Genomic DNA, 14,562 nt, shown 5'->3' on the forward strand with positions numbered 1-14,562 from the left:
CACAATTGAAAAACACAGGCTGTTACTATGCTTATGCAGCTTATGTTATTTTGTGTGTAATGGGATTAATTGAACAGAGTGGAATGCAATTGTTGAATCGAATGATAATATTTTGTTTTTATGTAATTGCAGAATATCGAAAATATATTATTACGCTCTCAAATAATGCATATAATAATATCGAAATAAACGAAAATAATAATAGAAAACACATTGACGAGCAGGTACCCAATGTCGGTGGTTCTAATATTAATAAGAGAATTTAGATTTTTATTTTGCACAATTTTGATTTTGTAAGTAATTAATTTTTGAAAGGTTTGTAATTTCGTGACAAATCTTCGTCAAAGCGAGTCGTCGTAGTTACGCTGTCAAGAACCGATACAGAACGTATTTTCCACATCTCATCGCTTGCGACTACGAGTCGTGAGTTTAATTAACGGAATTCATTAAGCGAAAACGACTCGCGCCGCGCCAAGTCTGGGAAATTTAGGACGTAAACTTTGAACGTAAGGCAGATTGGATCGTATCGTTACTCGATTTTCGATATCGCGCGTTTCACAGCAGCGCGGTTTTCTTCGCCGCGAGTTAAACGCGATAATTATGTCTAACTCTTCGCTCTTTGCACATTCAGCAGGTGAATCTGCTGCGAGTCAAGCGAAATCAAATCTCGCCGACCAGCCTCCGTCAGCTATCTTGTGCGTGCGATGTGATTCGAGCAATTTGATTATTTCTCACGGATCGTTAAAGGATCCGCGTGCGGAGCATGGGCAAACGTGTGTTACATGTGCACATGGATGACACGGTTGGCATCATTGCGAAAACCATCAGATTGCAATTAACCTGTTCGCTGAAGCGAGCACGGGAGGAAAAAAAGGACGCTGATCCGGAATACTTTAACGACCAGTATTTTGCGTAATTGGCCGCCGTTGGTGAATGGGAGAATGGTGGGACCGTGAACTCGCCAAATGTTTCGACCTCTCGAATTTCAATTCTCTTCCTCGTGTGTGAAACCACCAGAATTCGCGTCCACGTATGTAGCTTCGCGGGAGTGATAAACTTCGCATTACGATGGCACGAAGCGCGCGTGAAATCGTAAGATAAAGAGCTAAACGCGCGCGTGCCAGATTCACTTATACTATAATCCTCACGGGATTAGATGAAGGGCTCAGCGATAGGGCTCGCTTAATAGCTAACTGACGAAACGCCACAAGATAAAGTTAAAGCTTGCCGGAGAGAAAAATCCACGACAGAAATGCCTTTGCGCGAAGCGTATATTCGTGCAGCTGACCGTATCGTAGTTGTTTCACAAGCAGCGCAGATAAACTATGTCGATAGCTGCCAGATACCCAGAGGCAAATTACGGACGTATTACAGGCTTGGAAGCTGTATCAGGGCATCCCTGATCGTTACCGCGAGCGATTTTGATCAGATTCCAGCCAGTTTCCAATCGGGGCAATCTCCTTTTAATTGGATCATTAGGCCTTTGTTAAGTCGAACATGGTGCGTGCCGTTCGCAGCAGCTACTAATCAACCGTAACTAGCTCTTCCCCGAAGATTCTGCACACGCATCGAAACGCATCGTTTTTGTTCATGCTCCTAATCAGGATCAGGACGGGAGCACAGTCTTGCATAACGCGTAATGCATAACGTATAATGCATATAGTGCACAGAGAAACAAATTGCTCTACATTCAAAATTTCTATTTGTTTAACTTACATTTATTTCGGTGAAACAATTTAATTTTAAATGAAATATTATCTTTTTTTAATATCAATATTTTGAAACTGTATTATTTGAAAAAAAAAACATGATTATTTAGAGTAATATTTTTTCAATAAAATAATATTTTCTTTGATTATGCTAAATATTATTCTATGAAATAAAATGTTTCTTTCCAAAAAAATATTTAGTTTGAAGTGAGATATGTATTATTTAAAAAGTTACACAATTATCACGTTTCTTAATTTAAACATCGATTCGATTGGATTTCCAATAGATACATTCATTGGTTTAATAAAATTTGTTAAATTTAAAGAAATCTTTTTTTCTGTGTACAAAAATGAACTAATCAAAATTCTTTATTTCCTTCTTTTTCATGAAATGAAGAATTGATTTATTCTCTTGTGTTTTATATATTATGCAAAAATCTATGCTCAACATTTATGATTTGACTGAAACTGACTTCATTTTGGTTTTTTTTTCTTTTTTTTTTTTTTAAGCAAACGTTTAGCTCGTATACAATTTTCAGGCGGAAGTTATACAGTTTACTTTGACCAGACGCTCGAATCGGTTGGAACGCGAAATAACATTCTCGCGAAAAATTGTTTTCTCTTTTTTTTTAGGCATGCACATACACACATCGTATTCGTGGCAATAGAAAACAAGCAAAAAACAATATGTCGACATTTCGATCAATTTGCAAGGCAGGCTCCTGAGAGTGAAACTCTATATTTTTTCGCGCGGAAGCAAGAGAATATCTTTCTAACTAGAAAATTGCATTTTTTTCAACGAAACGTGTAACTAAACGGATATCGCAAATACTTCTGATCATTTTATTGGCACACAGAAATATGAAAATACGAAAAACAAATTATTAATATATTCTGATGTATGATTACAGCTGTCATTTAATTATTCTTCATTAATTTAATAACCTCGATTCGTAATCGTTAATTTTTTATTCTTAATTCTATATGATGGACAATAACTTTATTATCTTCCTTCAGTGTCTTGTACAGTGCTTTGAATATCTATATTTACTAATTTTACATATTATTTAATTTTATACTTTTATCTACTAATTTTATGTAACATAATTTTATTTTTTATTATTACATTTAATAAAATATTTGAAAAATTAAATTCATCAATTTTTTATATTTTTTTATTAAAATGTAAAGCATAATATAATTATATAAATATATATATGTATATAAAACGCTCAAAAATATTTTATTTCCTCTCTCTCTCTCTCTCTCTCTCTCTCTCTCTCTTTCTCTTTCTCTCTCTCTATCTATCTCTCTGTACTTAATATTAAAATATTAAAATGTAAATTGAAACATGTAAATAAACATAATTGTTTTTCGTATGTTACAATGCATATTTAATGTTGTGTGCTGCAAAATGTTAAAATTAAAAGTGGCTTAATATTCAAAAATACATTGTACGGAACGTGCCTAATAGATCGCGTATTCTGACATTGTTTTTCCATCGCGATTAAGTGTTCAATCGTTAAAAGCACATTTCTCGTGAGTTATAGCTGACCGTCGTACGTTACCCTTTTTATGAAACTGTTAAATTAAATGTCGCTTTGTAAAGCGAAAGACTAATGAGGATTCGCGAGTTTAAAGAAAACAATCACGTTTGAGAATGATATTTTGTATCTGAAGAAGCAAAGGCAAATGCTTTCTTAATTGCTATTATACTTTTGCAATAAGATTCTCACGTCAAGAGCTTTCTTTATAATTTATATTAAATTATTAAAATTATATCTCTTACATTAAGTTATTTGAAAATATATTTTTCTAATAATTTTAGACTTATTGTCTGGATTGTCTGTATTCTTTGCGTTGTCTATGATGACGATGAAGAATTTTCGTGATTCCATGAATTCACTGATTAATTCCACGAAAAGTCGGGATTGATAAATCAGACTTCGTCTAATCGACAGATATGTCCGGCGGCAGGAAAGGAGTCGCTAGAGGACGACTTTCGAAACGGATTTCGTCGGGCTGGCTCGAGCACGAGCAGCGAACCGCGAAATGAAAATTTTATCGACGCATCGAACCACCCGGCGAAATCTCCCGATATTACTTAATAACAGGCGGTCGATTGAAGGGAACGACGTGGCCTGCAGCTGCATCGGAAAAATGAAAGGCTCGCGGACTGAATCCCTTTGGTAAATCCGATCATTCCCGGTCGCGACCAACGCGACTTATTATCGAGGAAAACCGAGAGGAAGCATGAATGTCTATGAATGACAACTTGAACTAAAATTCATTTGTCATTAAAAATCCGCTTTTTTCTTTTCGTACGAAATCAGGCGATTTACAGCGTTAAATAACTTTGTCAACTAATTAAATGTTATTTTGACATTTCTCTGAATGAGAAAGTTCGCTTTTGGATGCAAAATACATCGTAGAATATATTCATGCGGATTCTCGTATCTCAAATAGAGTCGCTCCGTTACACGGAGATAGAACGTAAAGCTTCGCGTAACGGAGGCAGGTATCGTCCTCGAGAGGAACATATGCGTTTTCCCGAAATCGATGAACGCGTAAAAACAGGCAGGCGCGTGTCCCGATGCTTTATGCATCCGGCATAGTAGGTAGGTGACCGTGTCGTGGTTTATGCAGCCATAGGCGAACGCTGGAAACGCATAAATATTCGACGGTATGCGCACACAGGGGTATACGTGCCTCTGTAAGACCAAAAGTGCCGTGTTAGCAGGGCGATTTTGAATTCTCTTACCCTGGGCGACCACTCTTATCTCGGTAGGCAGAAGAACCCAGATTTACGAAGCTCGAAAAATTCCTGTATTTCCGCACAGTAGCACGAAACACGCCTCTAAATATCAGCAACCTGCCATAATCTCGAATGATAAGAAACGAAAACTTTTTCTAATCCTCCGAAGCTAGATATCAAAATCTGTAAGACAGTTACTGACGATTTCTAAGAGTTTAATTAATGTCATTTAATTAATGTTAATTAAAAGATACTAATTTGAAGGAACTAGAATATGATATAACTTGTAGAAAAAGAGAATTAATATCAAGTATATTTTAATAAGAATAAATAATTCAAAGAACTTTGCACTAATTATTGAGTCTCGGTAAAATGAATTAGACAAGTATTTATAGTTCATTCTTATTTCAAGACTGTCTTAAATAATATCTTAAGATGCTAATACGACTCTTCGTTCATGATACCTTAAGATTGTAAGACAGTCTTAAATATAAGAGAATCGACTATGAATACCGGTCTTAATTTTCGCATATAATGTAGGAACAAAAGATACTATAAACACAAGGCTTAATAATAATATCAGGTATAAAACTTGTGTTTATAGAGCATTTTGAAATATCATAGTTCAAAAATTGTTCATTATTCAGACTAATTGTGTCTGTGATATCTTTTGTTTATTATTATATAAGCTATAATCGTTCTCTTATTTCAAAAAGGACACAGCTAAAAAAATATGATTTTCGAATTATTATCATGAATGAATTATTATAGATAAAGATTATTTTATCAATTAAAAGTAAAGTAACTTTAACTTCTATCCGCCAAAACAGACTTGTGTTGTTTATGTTAATAACATAAAGAAAATTGAATTTTTTTAACTTTTTGACAAAGAGATTTATAATTGAATGGATCCAATAGACTCACCATCAGCTTTGGAGGATTAAATGTGATATGGCAACTTACGATAAAATCAATAGTAAGCGGATATTGCTGATTCGTGAGCGGTGAGTTCTACCTCCCTAAGTACTTTCGGCCGAATAAATATCTGATGCGGCAGACAGTCCAAGTTCTAAGTTGATTTTTGATCGTAAGATGCGCTGGAAGTTTCGCGAGAATCGGCTCAGTCGTTTTTGTACGACGTTTAAACAAACAGGCAAGGATTTCCACGGATTTTCCAATTGGATAAAATGGTCTTCGTAAACGGCGAAACGAAATACGGGTGCAAAGAAGGAGGGACAGAATTTAACACAGATAGAACTTTGCTTTATATTTACAGATAATTTTTTTTTTTATGTCAAAAATTATTCCAAAAATTATTTGCTTGATAAGTTACGGATAGTGATAAATGATACGTGATGTAAATGCATGTTCCATGTATAGGCAACTGCGCGCTGCCGCAGTTATGGCAATATTGCGTATGCAGCCCGGAAACGGCCCTCGCGAATTCTTCGCATTTACAAAAGTGAAGAATGCCTTCCCAAGTGAGCGCGCAATAATTCTTCGCCACCGTACGGAAGAATACTCGTCTTCCATCCCCGTCGTTCTCTACAGTTGCAACATAAATCTGCTTGACGCGACGCGCAATGCGTTAATGCTAATATATAAATATATTAACAATATGTTTATGTATATGTAAATAAAAAATTTCTTCCAAAATCTTGATTCTTTTAAATTTTCTCACAGCGATTGATTTTATTACATGGAAAAAAGTTTTGCTGTAGCGTCTGAAAATTAAGCTAGATACACATCGGAAAATAATTTTGTTGGACTATTAAAATAATTACGCAGAATGTTTAAACTGATTGTTAACTCTTTTTTTTTAACTTTTTGCAGTGGGCTTATCATGCTTGAATTTATTATATAATTATGATAATTCAACAAATTAATTTTTTTCCGTATTTATCTAAATGTTTAGAAATTTTTTTTTAAATTATGTTTTTCGTATAATAAAATCAATCTATTCTGAGGTTAGAAAATTTAAGAGAGTCGAGATTTTAGAGTCAATTTCTTTTATTTCCTTAGATCTCTTTTTTATGACTTAATTGATGTACACTCTTTACACTTAAAAACATACTTAGCAACAATGCTTTTTTTACAAGCATTTCTTTAAAGTGTTTGTTTCTATAAATGTTATAAAATATTTTTCATAAATAAAAAATTCTTGGACATTTATTCTGTTATTTAATGTGAAGATTTGGTGCTGAAAGCCGATATAAGGAACATGATGCAGTAAATAAGAGAAAATATTTAATGAGCGCAAACATAAACCCTTCGCTATATAACCTTTGTACGGACGGTATCGGCTTCGTTGAAATTTGAAAATACGGAAGGAAACGAATGAGCAGAACTAAAAGAAACGAACGAACTCTTTCAGCAAATCCTGCCTCGCGAAACACTTTCGCACGCGTCGTCAAGAAGTTGGGAGGAAAAGAACTTCAAATTCACCGTCGTAAAACTTCCCCTCGTTAATTCAAAGAAAAATTTCGTATCAGCCTCACAAGAGACTGCACAGTCGATAAAATATCCCCATGAATGAGATTTTGTAAAAGAACAAATGCAAAAAGAGCAATATAAGATTTTCTGTTTCTGATACATTATATGAGAGAGATTAATAAGATAATTATATGACAGTTGAAATAAATCAAAACTAAAAAAATGTCGAATTAAATAGAAATTTATAAACTCATGATTTATTGATGATTTGTGTTCTATTTGTTCACGAGAACGCCTTCATTGGATTTAGAAATCTCTTTTCTTAGTATCTTTGAACGATGGAACGCCACTGGAAAACACGGCTGATACGCCGCGTGAAAGCTTGCAAACATGCAGAAATACCGAGAATTCTGAAACATCAGCATATTGACCGAGATGCTGAGAAAATTGTACTCTTGGAATTTATATCGGCGGATGCGTTTATATCATTCCCCTTGAATTGTCATGCGCGTCATCCGCGATAATGGCGATACGTATGTACATACATTTGTCGAGAACAATGAAATGACGGGTTTCGCAGCTGCAGGAAGGAGTATCTTATCGAGGAGCTTTAAGGAAGATAGACGCCCGCGATGAGCTTTTCCTCATCGAGCGCGATTAATCGTTGGCAGGTAACCATCGCGATTTTTGACGCTCACTGGGCGATGGATGGTGATCTGTAAAAGCGAGCGATATAAAACCATCAGTTATTATGCTCGTAAGTGCTGTGTCATTACTTTAAAAGCACGTAAATTTTTTGCTGAAAACCGATGTCGTAAAGTGTCAATTTTTTAAATTATTTTATATTTTAATAAATTTTTTATGTAATTATTTTTATGTTAATGAGCGAAGATTTATACAGAGTGTATAAATAAATTTCAAGTATTGTAAGGACGTATTCTTATCGATCAAACGTCAAAAGAAATTTATATAAACATGGATATGGATCAATGCTTAGTTTTTGAGACAAGAGAAATTTTATTGTTTAACAATATCAAACAATTAATGAAATAAGAAATAAATATTTAAATATATTTGGACATAAATACGAAACAGTTTAGTTTTATAATTATTTAGTTTTATAAAAGGTTTCCTAATTTTTATCTTTGTAGTTGACAATAGTATATGTAAAACTAAATAATTATGAAACTAAACTGTTTAGTATTTATGTCTAAATATATTTAAATATTTATTTCTTATTTCATTAATTGTTTGATGTTGTTATACAATTAATGGGATAAGCAATAAACACACATTTAAACATTTTTTTAAATATTACTAAAAAGTTTAATTTTAAAATTAAGCTTAGAATTATTAAATCTTAAAATCTTTATATAGTTGGATAGACAACAAAATTCCTTTTATCTCAAAAACTAGACTATGTTCACATGAATTTTTTTCAATGATGATAATTGATGGGAATTCGTTCTTACAATATTTGACACTTATTTATTCAGTAACCTTTGTAAATATTTCTCCACACTGATTATCATTTTAAAAACTAAGAATTTTAAGGATTATTTTCAGATATTTTTTTAGAAACATCATATGCACGTTGTATGCGGCAATCTATTTTATATTTAATATTTTTGAACAGCAAAAAAACCATTACTACACGGAAAGAATAATTTTGCTGAAGTATCTAAAAATTTTAGAAAAATTATATTTGAAAATAATTCTATGTTAGATCATCAAAATAATTTCGTAGGAAATTCAAGCATGAGCAATATTGCAAAAAATTTTGACATTCTAACAACTAGCTTGAGCGTCTATAATTATTTTAATATAATTATTTTAATAGTGCAACAAAATTATTATCAAATATCTAGTTACATTCTTTAACTTCAGCAAAATTGTTCTCTTTACGAATATCTGGAAAAATGAGAAATTTATTCCGGTAGAAATATGACATTTGTACGTATCTGAGTAAATCAGGAAAATTGATTAATTATCTATGACTCTGGAAAAATTATTAGAGGCGTCATAGGGATTTGTGTGTAAAGTCATGTAGAAACAGGCTCTTGAAAAATTCATAGTTTCTCCTTGCTAAATGAAAACGCGATGGTGAAAGGGTTAAATAAATTGAAATATAATGCGCATAATCCACATATCGATAATCCTGTAAGAGAATATTCAATGTGTGCTTTCCAGTGTGCGATTTATGAAATTCAGAACATATGTATGCGGTTTCGCCGGTACAATCCGAAGGATGAACTGTTCCATAGTATCGTCCCGTGGGAGGCACCGTAGGATTGCACATATAAAGTAAAATCCATATTCACACGTGGCAGACACAATGGGACGCTCCCGTAGGAAATTTTTACGAGCGTAGTCCGCGTGATTTCTCCCTTGTGCGACCTTTCACGTCGGCAGTACATCAAAACGCGCGTGAAAACTGTCGTAGAAATGCGCCGGGAGTGTTCTCGTAAATAATGTCTCTCCAGCCTCGCCACTATACATGCTGTCAAGCGTCATGGAACTTGCGGCGCGAAATACGTGCGTGCGTACCGAAGAGACGTTAACGCAATCAAAGACTTCGAGCGAACTCCAAATGTGTCGTAGACAAGAAATGGCCCTGTTGAATGGTATAATGCTCGTGCAAAAATTGCGATTATGTACAATCAAAACTTTCGTTGATCTCGTTAAGTGCGACTTGTTCGGTCACCTTGGAGCCAGATAATACAATTCTGCACACAGTGAATTTAATGTCGGTTTAATTGTTTCCGTATATCATGGCGTTTCGAGCTGCAAGTCTCTTTCTTGCTGCTTTTGCGATGCGTGCGGGAATTTTTTTATATTCGCACGAATAAAGGTAAGGCACGCAATTAATTAGGTGAATGAGAACTTCCACACTGGTTTTCCGTATACCGATAACGTGGCCGTCGCGTTCGACGATAAAATGCAGTAATTAATTGAGAGAGTACTCCTCGTTCGGATCCCGCATTGGAGAATTTATCGACGATCGTTCTGCGCTGAGAAAAAATTCCTTTTAATTCCGTCTACGGAAAATTTTTCCCTCATTAGATCACAGTTGGATGCTCTCGTTGGATGACCGACATTTTCCAAAAATCTAATCGAATCTTCCACGGCGATTTGGAAAATCTCCTTTTCTCTGTTAGCCATTGGCGGAGAAATGAAATATCGAGTTGTCGCATATGAAATTTCAGATTCTGAAAGTCTCAGTTTTCGCAAAACGTTCTCGTAAAATAAATCTTCCGACAACGAAATGTTACATATCACATTTAAGTGACGATTCGTTCTCCTAAAAATATGCTCCGATTTTTACGAAATGTTCATGATTTATTAAGAATTGAGAAATTTATATCATGACATTATCTTAAGATTTTAAAATATAATATATCATTGAGGGAAAAGTGTAATGTTTGATATTTGTGACTTTTGTGATTATAATTGTATGTAAATTAATTGTGATTATAAATTTCACTTTTATAGTTATTATTGCTATAATGTTAGTAATAATAATTATTTATTATAATTTCTACGTATGTCACTTTCATTTTATTAGTGTATTCTTCATTATAATTTATTAATTGGTTTTGGTTTTATTCTTTATTATAATTTATTAATTGGTTTAAGGCTTAAAAAAATGAAAGACTAATAAAATGAAAGCGACATACGTAGAAATTATAATAAATAATTATTATTACTAACATTATAGCAATAATAATTATAAAAGTGGAATTTATAATCACAGTTAATTTACCATACAATTATTATTGATTTCAAGCTCGAAATTGCTTGAACTTTAACAATTTCGAGCTTGAAATTAATAATAATTATATTTATAATTCTATCAAAAAAAATATAGCTGGCATTAAATTGTACTTAAATTATAGTAATTACAACTATTTTGTGTTATCAATGTAGAAATAATCTTACATATATTTTATACTAATTAGAAGGAATTAAATTAAGTGAGAGAAATAGTTATAAAATTGCTGAGATATAAAATTGTGTATTGTTTCCTCTTAGTACAAAAATGACATAGCTTAAAAATCTGATTTTCGAATTATTACTATAAATTTAAGTTAAGTAAACACTTTATTTTATTAATATTATCAAAAGTGAATTAATTTAATTTCATAATAAATTAGCAGTATCATTAAAACGGATGATTAAAAAAAAATGTCAGTCGTCACAACAAGGATATGGTTTTTTAAGAATTGTAAAACAAAAATGACAAAAATAATATTTTGATCATGTTAAGAATATATTCTTTTTGCTGATACTCATTTGATTAAACAATAATTTTCTGTCAAGTTGAAAAATAGTTTTTCCCTTTTTTTTAGAAATTTAATTTTTTAAATTGTGTCATTTTAAAGTAAAAGAGCGATATTTTATACAAAATATCCGCAATATCAATCTGAAAACATTTTTAATCTTTCTTCGTCTGCAAGTTAAAACGTTACTGATCCTCGATCGCATTTCCTTTTTCGGAAGTTATCCGGAAATCGGTTGGTATAAAACCGATATCTCATACGTGGCGACCTAATGGAAGCGTGTGTCGCGTACGTGAAAGCAGAAACCAATTTGGCGAATGGGTATATGGTTCTGCCAGGGACGGGTAAAGTGGCAAAAATGTAACTCCCCGGGGTCCACTATGCGTTCCAGCTTTAAGACGGCTCGTTCACGTGGGTGGCTTAGTGAGAAAGTAATGCCGGAATAAATCCAGCGGATTATCCACCGCGCGGATGTCCTGATTCTGCCTGCCTGAAGACCTGCCCAGCTTCCTGCCCTTTCATCCTTTCGCCGCTGGTCAGCAGCGTCGGAAGAGTGGATATTACGGTCGGTGAGAAGTAGATTTCTCATCGCGTGCAACGAAGAGGACTATACTGGTTGTACAATTTTATGGGCTAAAATTCGCGCGAGGACAATGCAGAAGCGTCTAGCTTATCCTTATCCGTCTTTCTCATTAAAATGTCGTTATAGTTAGTCTCAAAACACAATAAGTGTAGTAAGCCTTAAGAAATCGATTAAACAGTCGAATATGAAAAGAATAATTGATTAGTCCATTTCTTAAGGCTATAGATTTACTATTATGTTTCGAGACTTAGAGGTACTTAAATAAGAGATTGGCTACCATTTAGACAAATTTTGATTAATTTATATTTAGAATGATGCTTAAGATAAATGTATAAGATAGAATAGAGAATACATGAATTTCTCATTTTGGCCGTACTCTGTAATACAAATCCATAGTTTACGTTGTATAGATTTTAGTATTGTTAGCAGTATATATTGAAACACAGTCTCTGTCTTGCGCATTATCTATCTTAACTCTTAACTATGTACTACTGCACTTACTATAACTACTAAGTTCTAAAACGTTCTAGATATTTGACGTACAGAATGCAATGAACCTCGCCTTACGACGATTGAAAAAGGAAGATTTAAATTTTTTTACTTATACAATAATTTAGAACCCCTCATACTCACCTCATACTACTAGTCGTACAAATTGTACAGCCGTCTAAAATTTTTGCTTCTGGTCCAAATGATCCATTGCTGTATTTACAAGTATTGTCCTAATATATTTAATTAAAGTCAAAACATAAAACGGCCACTTTTTGATTGGTTTACTATTTTAACAACTCGTACAAGAGAGAAAAGGAGAGAGAGAGAGAGAGAGAGAGAGAGAGAGAGAGAGAGAGAGAGAAGAAAAAATATAAAACAGAAAGAGAAAGGAAAAGAAATAATAAATGTCCTTCTCTTTTGTGTGATTTTGACAAAGCTAAAGACCCTGCATACAAAATACGACTCGTGTCCAGAGTCTGATTAGAGAATCTTTAGTAGTTAATAAGTACTGTCCTAAATATAGTGAACAATGACTAATCTCTTACTTAACTATCTCTAGTTATAGCCCTTAAAAAGTTAGGCGAAAAGACGCGTCTTAGTGAGCTTGACTCGTAATGCCGTACTTTTGTTTATTCCCTATTTTTCCGTATGCGTCTGCTTTTACGGAATGATACGTAATTCTGATGCGACTATAAAGATCGCTACTATAAAGAACCCAATTCTACATTGTTATGCCGACACGAAGTCGTACGGGTATGTTATCTGATCTTCTTTTCTTCCGCCACTCTGTCTGATCTTTCTCCGTCGGTCTCTCCATCTTGAGCATCAGTTTTCCCTCGGAACATATTTTTCTATTTGATCATCGTCGTCGTCTTCTTCTACTGTCGATTTTATTTTCCGACCACGGCACACTCCGGATTCCATGGTAGAATCCTCTACGTACTTACGCCCGCGCTGTGTGGGACTTCTCTTTCTTCCGTAATTTTCTTTAGCGTTCCGCCAGAATGTAATGTACTCTCGTTAAACGAAAGCGTTATTGTCGTTGGACGGTTTATACGCTTCTTGTAAACGTCGCGTTTTATTATTCGCGCCATTTTCGTGAAATCTCGTGCGCAAATTTGATGTGCGACATTTAGAGGGGCGCAGTGGAAAAGGTACGCCGTACGGTCAGTCAATCTCATTAAACGGCTTCAAGAACTACAATGATATAAATCTCTTTCTTTTACACTTTTTTCTTTATTATTAATACCTAACTACAGCTTGCCTTTCTTCTCTATTACACGATCTCATTACGTTAAAACGCTCTTCACGCTTCTCAGTTTTTTCATTTTTTTGAAGAGATCTCTAATTTTTTATTTACATTCTCCTCCATCTAACAATCATTTTTGTTTTCTCGAAATTATTTTCTTGAATTTGGAAACATATTTCTCAGATTTGCTTAAATTTACATAAGTTTTAATTTCATATTATATATCTTTAAAGAATTTGTGAAATTAACTTCAAAATAAAATATAATTATTTATATCAGATTTCATTGAGATAAATTTTTTTTTAAGAAAAATATATAAAAAAATATATAAAAATTTTATTTTACCTTAAAATTCTGTTTTTTCAATTTTTGTTTAAAAAATTATTCTGATTTTTAACACATACTATTGATATAAATATATTGTTATCGATAGATAAATCTTACATACAAGGAAATGAGCCACTTGATTAATATAAAATTTCATACATTTTATATTTTTAATGACAAAATATTTATAATCTAAATCTTTATATAAATACAAATAATCTAATTATAAACTTTAAAGAAAAGAAAGAATACGTACATTATCAAATTTTGAAATTATATGGAGTATGATGTAAGAATACCTTACATCATGTATTCTTACATCATAATATGGAGTATATAGTTCAATATCTCTTCATAAGAGTTACCCATTAAAATATAATAATACAAGGTTGCTTAAAAATTAAAATGACTTACGCTTTTTGTTATAATATTGATCACCAGGGAATTCAAATTGATATATGACGACTGAATTTTTAAAAAATTGTTCCCGCTTGTCCTAGCTTTTAGCTATGATAGATTGGATTTCCTGATGACTACTAAAGACAGAACTTAGCGTTTAATAATCTCGCCTGCTTCACTTGTACATAAAATCTAGTGATAACGTTCTAGGATTAACATAAAAAAATATCATCATAGTGATAAATGTGCCTATCAGTGTGTTATGTTGCGTTTTTAAACGCAGATTTACGAAAAAAAAATTGGATAGGATGTTACTTTTCTTAAACACTTTTTTC

The sequence above is a fragment of the Acromyrmex echinatior genome, chromosome 1 (genome assembly GCF_024713525.1).
Source record: "Acromyrmex echinatior isolate Ae372 chromosome 1, ASM2471352v2, whole genome shotgun sequence".
NCBI classification, from domain to species: domain Eukaryota; kingdom Metazoa; phylum Arthropoda; class Insecta; order Hymenoptera; family Formicidae; genus Acromyrmex; species Acromyrmex echinatior.